Below are 8,586 nucleotides of genomic sequence, written 5' to 3' on the forward strand. Positions count from 1 at the left end.
CATAATCTAACGTACAAGCATATCACCTGTTGCATAATTGTAGATGAGTAAGATAAATTGATTAGCCTGGTCTATTTAAATTTAGTAAATGAAAACAGATATAAAACGTGAAAGTTATAACGAAGAAAAAGAAAAAGAAAAAGAAAAGAAAGTTGGTTGGTAGTATTGTTAATATTGCAGTCGTGGCAATGCCACGTCAACGAGGTCAAAGGAAGCGGAATGTTTAATGACAGGTGTGTAGAGGGAGGTAGGGGGGGTGTTAATTTAAAAGAGAACCTAAAGTTTGTTTAAATCCTATTTGTATTTAAGTATTGGTGCCAACCAACTTCCTCATGCGCCATAAATGGTAAGTTATAAATTTAAAGTATTTAATAGATTAAAAGGTTTTGATAACTTGTACAAAATGATCATGCACTTCCATAGCGGAACCTATTAAATTTATAAAGCTATAATATAAAATGTGTAGTCTTAGTGAATTACAAATAATTTAGGGTGACATTTTTATATTGAGAAACACGTGTTTAATGTTTAAGAATATTGCACTGATCAAACTCCGTATTAAATGTTCAAACGGTCAGGCAACTATGGGATATTAACAGAATGAGCTCAAATGCCATACCAGCAAATTTTCTGACATTTTAAAAAAGTTGTAGGTTACATTTTTATATCACCACGTGGAGAAGTGCAGATGGTAATTGATTGTCCAGTAATGAAGCTAAGATGGGAAAATTGGCTGTGTACTGAGCTACAAAATCATCAAATTCTACAGGAAACGAACAATGGAGAATGGATTTGAATAAAATTAAAATTAGCGGGATTTTGGAAATTAAGAGTGAGTAGTTGTTGTAACTTTTTAAAAATTGTAAGAGTGTGTATAAGATTGTGAGTTGGAACTATGGAGTAGTTTGAATGAAAAGGCGGGTACGATAACTGCTGTTGGTGTATGTATATTGAAAGATAGATTTGAAATAAAATTTTAGATTTTGCAGGTTTGAACTTTTAATTAGATGTCGGGTTGTGTACTGTAGTAAGAGTGGGTTATTTTATAGTAAAACTGAATAAGCTGGTATAAATTCAAGCTCTAATTGGGCATTCAATGTATGTCTAGTAGGGTCCTTTAAAGATTTTAAAATCTCAAAATGTTCCAGGTTATTCAGGACGTGGCCCTTTTTGCAGATGTGAAGAATTTTGAAATCAATGTCCGGATTGAAATTATGGTTGGAGTTACGGATATGTTGGGAAAAATGAGATTGTCCAGATGTTGGGCGCTGTATGTATCTAAGATGTTCCTTCAATCTGGTGTCGAACGATCTAAAGGTTCTTCCGACGTAATATGACGAGCAGGTATGGCATTTAAGCTCATAAACTCCACAACACTCAGATCTATCACGACTGTCCTTGTTATTCAAGAAAACCAAACCTAAATTTGAATTAGTTCTAAAAGAAATATTACAGTAATCTTTAAAAATATGAGCTAATTTGTAAGAGAATTGACCTGTAAATGTTAATGATCTATATGGTTTTGGCTCCTGTTCGACTGGAATAGGCTGTGTATATACTCGATGTTCTAAAATTCTATTTGTTTTTTTGTGTAAAATTTTATTTACTAAGTCCACAGTATAACCATTATTAACTGCTATTTGTTGGATAATTTTTAATTCTTTATTAAATGAAGTTGAAGTCAATGGGATAGAGACAAGCCTGTTGATGTAACTATAAAAAGCAGCCAGTTTATGTTGTATGGGGTGGTGTGAATCGGCAGGTGTATGGGGTGGTGTGAATATTATGATATTATTATACTTATGACATCCCTCAGTTAATTTACTGAGAACAACATATCTTAAATTGGATTAATTTATGACAACAATTTCCTATTTGTCATGTCCTATGCTTTGACCTCTGCCCGCATCGTATAACATCTACGAGCTTAGACCATCACATTTGTACAAGATCCTAGAATAACATTTCATACTTTGCTACAATTAATACGCAACTCCTGGAGCATTGTCTTTCTCCATTCGAACAAAACATCACCCGTTTCACATACGCATCTTCCTTCAGGATCCATTCCAAATTCGAAATCTTACTGTGTTTTAACCTACGTAACATGTCTGTTTACCCTATCACTATCCCAACAAACCAATTAGCATAATTTGGACGTACTAATATGACAACAACTAAGTTGCAACGCAATCCTTGTAACGGCATGTAAGTAGATTAGAACAATATTACTATCTCTTTTATTATTACTACTTTGAATTTGGAAGCATATTTAAGTCAGTTTATGTTTATTTTGTTTTTTAATGGTTAAAAATTTTAATCTCAACAAATTCAAACTGTATGCACCCATTTGCACATACATGCCTATGAGCATTTTTACTCATAGGTTTGATTTTGTATATACCAATATTCTGAAATGTCAACAGTTGCAAACCTTTATTTCAAAAAATTTTATAAAAAATTTTTTAAATTTGGCTTTCTATTAACATCTCTTCAATCAGACACTGGTCTAACACAAGTTTTCTCTTATTGTAGCATTTAACTACTTGTAACGCCGACCTGAAGATGATCTGTATATTGTAGAGATCGAAACCGGTCGTCAAAGTATAATTAAATGATTGTGAGTAAGTCTGTGTTTCATTACTATATTTAATATGGACTCACATATGCAACCCATTCAATATTTGAATAATGCAAGACTAGCAACTTTGCTACACCGTTACAAGGAGCTGAACATCAAGAAAATGTTACAAAAATCTAAGATCTTTTATAACAACGAATGTTTACGTCTCAACCTGCTGCCTAGTTATGCTAGAGGTAGACTAAGAGAACTTAACTTCAATGCAACGAAGGCTAAACAAGTAAAAATTCTGGGTAGATCCATCATTAGGGATGAGATTCGGAAACTATACCAACATATCTACACCATTGACTTGCAACTGAAGACAATCTACAACAGCTTACATAGAAGAATGACAGCGCTCGAGTTTGATGAATGTATGCGTGATTTACATGGGACTATTAATTTTCATAGGAGTAGACAATATAGGAAACTTCATGATAAGATCAAGAAACTTAAATTTATAACACATAGAGTAAATAACAATATTATTTTGTCAAATCAATCTGTGTTTTCACAACTTAACAATGACCAACTTGTGGTGGATAGTAACAGTAATGGCTCTTATATTGTAACACCTTCTAATTTTACAAATTCTGATTTGTATACTTCTGAACGATTATTAAACGTTACTACCAATACTAGTCTTAGTGATCTTCCTGATCAAACTCATAGTATTAATACATCTATATCTTCTGACCCAGACAACATTTTCGATGGCTCAGAGCAACATACATTCTATACCCCTTTCATAAATTACTCTAACGTAGTATTTTCAAATAATGAACTGTCTCTACTCCAAAAAGGTTTCAAATTCAATCCCCCCCAATCTTCTAAAAAACAACAACTTAGAAATCTAGAACTACTCGGAGTTGAGAGTGAAAGTATCTTACAATCAATACCACTGGAAAACACAGAAGAAATTAGGAGCAGTTTGAAAGTATTACTGAAAAAAGAAAAGGAGGCTATTTGTAACAACAGAAAGGGCTATCACAGAAACCCTCTCAATGAATATAAGGACACCATTAAATCAATTGATAAGAAAATTAGTGAAAATAACCTTACAGTCACTAAAGCAGATAAAGGCAGCACTGTAGTTGTCTTACACACCCAAGACTACCATCAAAAAGTCACTAATTTTATACTAGATAACCAATTTCTAACAAAATCTGTCAATATTAATACTTTCACTACTAAAGTTAGAACAGCCATCAATAAAATCACTGAAGTTTTTGATAATACTACTAAAAAGAAACTTTTACCATCTAAAGCAAACGTTCCCAGACTCTATGGTCTCATGAAAATACACAAGACTGATGTCTTTGAAAACATACCAATCAGACCAGTGGTATCCTTTACTGATTCTCCCACTCATGCATTAGCTTCTCACTTAAACAAATTCCTTAAAACCTTTTACAACAATAAATTCGATTATGTAGTCTCTAACAACTTAAGTTTGACAAATAAAATTACAGAAGTTAATCTTAGTAATGAAGATTTATTGATTTCCTTAGACATAACTAATCTCTTTACTAACATTCCAACACAAGAAGTTATCAGTATTGTTGCTTTAGACTTGTGGAATAATAATTACCATCCTAATCAAATTATTGAGTATACAGAGCTTTTGAATTTGTGTCTGAGTCAGAATTTCTTTAATTTCAACAACACCACATATGTGCAACCGGACGGACTAGCTATGGGATCTCCTCTTTCACCGATATTAGCTGATATTTTTCTAAATGACTTGGAATCTAATAAAATAGTGAAAAATAATCCATTTACAGATTATATTAAATTTTACGCTAGGTATGTTGACGATACTTTAATAATATGGAATGGCACAATTGACATTCTTCACGATTTCTTAGATTTCCTCAATACTTTACATGACACTATTAAATTTACTTTAGAGATTCAGAATGACTCAAAGAGTTTGAACTTTTTAGATCTTACATTGACACTCAGAAATGGAACGATTGACTTTGGTATTTATAGAAAACCAACCCATACAGGTACAGTTATCCCTGCCGATTCACACCACCCCATACAACATAAACTGGCTGCTTTTTATAGTTACATCAACAGGCTTGTCTCTATCCCATTGACTTCAACTTCATTTAATAAAGAATTAAAAAAAAAAAAAAAAAAAATTATCCAACAAATAGCAGTTAATAATGGTTATACTGTGGACTTAGTAAATAAAATTTTACACAAAAAAACAAATAGAATTTTAGAACATCGAGTATATACACAGCCTATTCCAGTCGAACAGGAGCCAAAACCATATAGATCATTAACATTTACAGGTCAATTCTCTTACAAATTAGCTCATATTTTTAAAGATTACTGTAATATTTCTTTTAGAACTAATTCAAATTTAGGTTTGGTTTTCTTGAATAACAAGGACAGTCGTGATAGATCTGAGTGTTGTGGAGTTTATGAGCTTAAATGCCATACCTGCTCGTCATATTACGTCGGAAGAACCTTTAGATCGTTCGACACCAGATTGAAGGAACATCTTAGATACATACAGCGCCCAACATCTGGACAATCTCATTTTTCCCAACATATCCGTAACTCCAACCATAATTTCAATCCGGACATTGATTTCAAAATTCTTCACATCTGCAAAAAGGGCCACGTCCTGAATAACCTGGAACATTTTGAGATTTTAAAATCTTTAAAGGACCCTACTAGACATACATTGAATGCCCAATTAGAGCTTGAATTTATACCAGCTTATTCAGTTTTACTATAAAATAACCCACTCTTACTACAGTACACAACCCGACATCTAATTAAAAGTTCAAACCTGCAAAATCTAAAATTTTATTTCAAATCTATCTTTCAATATACATACACCAACAGCAGTTATCGTACCCGCCTTTTCATTCAAACTACTCCATAGTTCCAACTCACAATCTTATACACACTCTTACAATTTTTAAAAAGTTACAACAACTACTCACTCTTAATTTCCAAAATCCCGCTAATTTTAATTTTATTCAAATCCATTCTCCATTGTTCGTTTCCTGTAGAATTTGATGATTTTGTAGCTCAGTACACAGCCAATTTTCCCATCTTAGCTTCATTACTGGACAATCAATTACCATCTGCACTTCTCCACGTGGTGATATAAAAATGTAACCTACAACTTTTTTAAAATGTCAGAAAATTTGCTGGTATGGCATTTGAGCTCATTCTGTTAATATCCCATAGTTGCCTGACCGTTTGAACATTTAATACGGAGTTTGATCAGTGCAATATTCTTAAACATTAAACACGTGTTTCTCAATATAAAAATGTCACCCTAAATTATTTGTAATTCACTAAGACTACACATTTTATATTATAGCTTTATAAATTTAATAGGTTCCGCTATGGAAGTGCATGATCATTTTGTACAAGTTATCAAAACCTTTTAATCTATTAAATACTTTAAATTTATAACTTACCATTTATGGCGCATGAGGAAGTTGGTTGGCACCAATACTTAAATACAAATAGGATTTAAACAAACTTTAGGTTCTCTTTTAAATTAACACCCCCCCTACCTCCCTCTACACACCTGTCATTAAACATTCCGCTTCCTTTGACCTCGTTGACGTGGCATTGCCACGACTGCAATATTAACAATACTACCAACCAACTTTCTTTTCTTTTTCTTTTTCTTCGTTATAACTTTCACGTTTTATATCTGTTTTCATTTACTAAATTTAAATAGACCAGGCTAATCAATTTATCTTACTCATCTACAATTATGCAACAGGTGATATGCTTGTACGTTAGATTATGCACTGCCTACTTACACTTAAACTCAACACTTCTTCTCTACTTTAATTCTTCTCTACTTGAATACTAATGTAGAATAATACATCTGTTATCTTTTAATCATGTACTTTTATTATTGTTACAACAGTTTTTCACAATAGTGGTTACACATATAGTTTAGATTTTGTTATTAATGCTATAAATTAACAACTATCTTTTTTGTAAAATTTGAAAATGCTGTATACTTTATGTTACTAAGAGATTTAATTAAAATAGGCAACTACTGTACAACATTTGAGAAGAAGTGTTTTGACATTTCAGATAACCTACATCTGTCTACACTGTCAATATTCCCTCTTGAAAACACAAAAACTAGACTTCAATTTAGGAAGTAAAAACTAAGTTAAATAGTAATTGGGGAAATGTAGTGCTACCTCCCTTAAAAAAACCTTTTACCAATAATTGTTATGTCTTTGTGCTTTTAAACCCTATGTGTTATGTGTTAATTTATTTATTTAGTTAAAAACTATTCTCAAGTAAGTGCCTACACCCTTCCATTAATATTTCGTTTCTTTCTTTTTCTTTGTACATATCCCATTATACAATAGCTCAAACAAAATAATCTTTAATTTTATCAATTTCTTACCTTTTTCAATTTTTCAATTTAAAGTTTCTTAACCGATGTTTTGATAATAATATTTTTTTCATTTAACTAACTAGCTTTCCTTTATTTCTATACACTTCATAGTTTCATAGTGTATGGCACTTACTACTTCATAATATTATGATATTATTATACTTATGACATCCCTCAGTTAATTTACTGAGAACAACATATCTTAAATTGGATTAATTTATGACAACAATTTCCTATTTGTCATGTCCTATGCTTTGACCTCTGCCCGCATCGTATAACATCTACGAGCTTAGACCATCACATTTGTACAAGATCCTAGAATAACATTTCATACTTTGCTACAATTAATACGCAACTCCTGGAGCATTGTCTTTCTCCATTCGAACAAAACATCACCCGTTTCACATACGCATCTTCCTTCAGGATCCATTCCAAATTCGAAATCTTACTGTGTTTTAACCTACGTAACATGTCTGTTTACCCTATCACTATCCCAACAAACCAATTAGCATAATTTGGACGTACTAATATGACAACAACTAAGTTGCAACGCAATCCTTGTAACGGCATGTAAGTAGATTAGAACAATATTACTATCTCTTTTATTATTACTACTTTGAATTTGGAAGCATATTTAAGTCAGTTTATGTTTATTTTGTTTTTTAATGGTTAAAAATTTTAATCTCAACAAATTCAAACTGTATGCACCCATTTGCACATACATGCCTATGAGCATTTTTACTCATAGGTTTGATTTTGTATATACCAATATTCTGAAATGTCAACAGTTGCAAACCTTTATTTCAAAAAATTTTATAAAAAATTTTTTAAATTTGGCTTTCTATTAACATCTCTTCAATCAGACACTGGTCTAACACAAGTTTTCTCTTATTGTAGCATTTAACTACTTGTAACGCCGACCTGAAGATGATCTGTATATTGTAGAGATCGAAACCGGTCGTCAAAGTATAATTAAATGATTGTGAGTAAGTCTGTGTTTCATTACTATATTTAATATGGACTCACATATGCAACCCATTCAATATATGAAAATAATTCGATTTAGAGAACGGAATCAGGCCCGCCTCCCTAGTGCTTTCATAAATTTTAAAAATTGCAGGATAATTTTGAATGCTTCATTCCCAAATCCATCATCTGCTTCTCAAGACGTTAAGAATTATTTTTTAAGGCGACAGGTGGCTGATTTAACCGAAACACTGGAAAGTTTGACTACAAAATTTAGCTACGAGATGGTGAAGAAAAATTATGCTCATATATTAATGTATACAGGTATTCCTAATAATGAGTTGTCATGGTTATTTTTGAATTGATTGAAATGATTCCTAAAATAGATCAACTACTTAGGACATTAATGAAGTTGAGCCTCAATCTCCCAAACGAAGATTAGAGAATTAAATTTAGTTAAACCATATTGTAATGACATGATCTATGCTCTACATGGAGTTCTTTTCAAGAATATAATGAAAATAATTCCACCTAGAGAACGGAATCAGGCCTACCTCGCTAGTGCTTTCACAAATTCTAAAAATTGCAG

General features: G+C 31.9%; 1 long non-coding RNA gene across 1 annotated transcript; it reads right to left on the reverse strand.

Annotated features, from left to right (window-relative positions):
* Positions 1-4,801: 4,801 nt before the first annotated feature.
* LOC126892538 (uncharacterized) lies at positions 4,802-8,105 on the reverse strand. Its single transcript, XR_007700896.1, has 2 exons — positions 5,593-8,105; positions 4,802-5,276 (listed from the first exon to the last, which is right to left on the reverse strand). It is a non-coding gene; the product is annotated as an uncharacterized LOC126892538 (long non-coding RNA).
* Positions 8,106-8,586: the final 481 nt, after the last annotated feature.

This window comes from Diabrotica virgifera, chromosome 9, assembly GCF_917563875.1.
Source record: "Diabrotica virgifera virgifera chromosome 9, PGI_DIABVI_V3a".
Classification (NCBI taxonomy): domain Eukaryota; kingdom Metazoa; phylum Arthropoda; class Insecta; order Coleoptera; family Chrysomelidae; genus Diabrotica; species Diabrotica virgifera.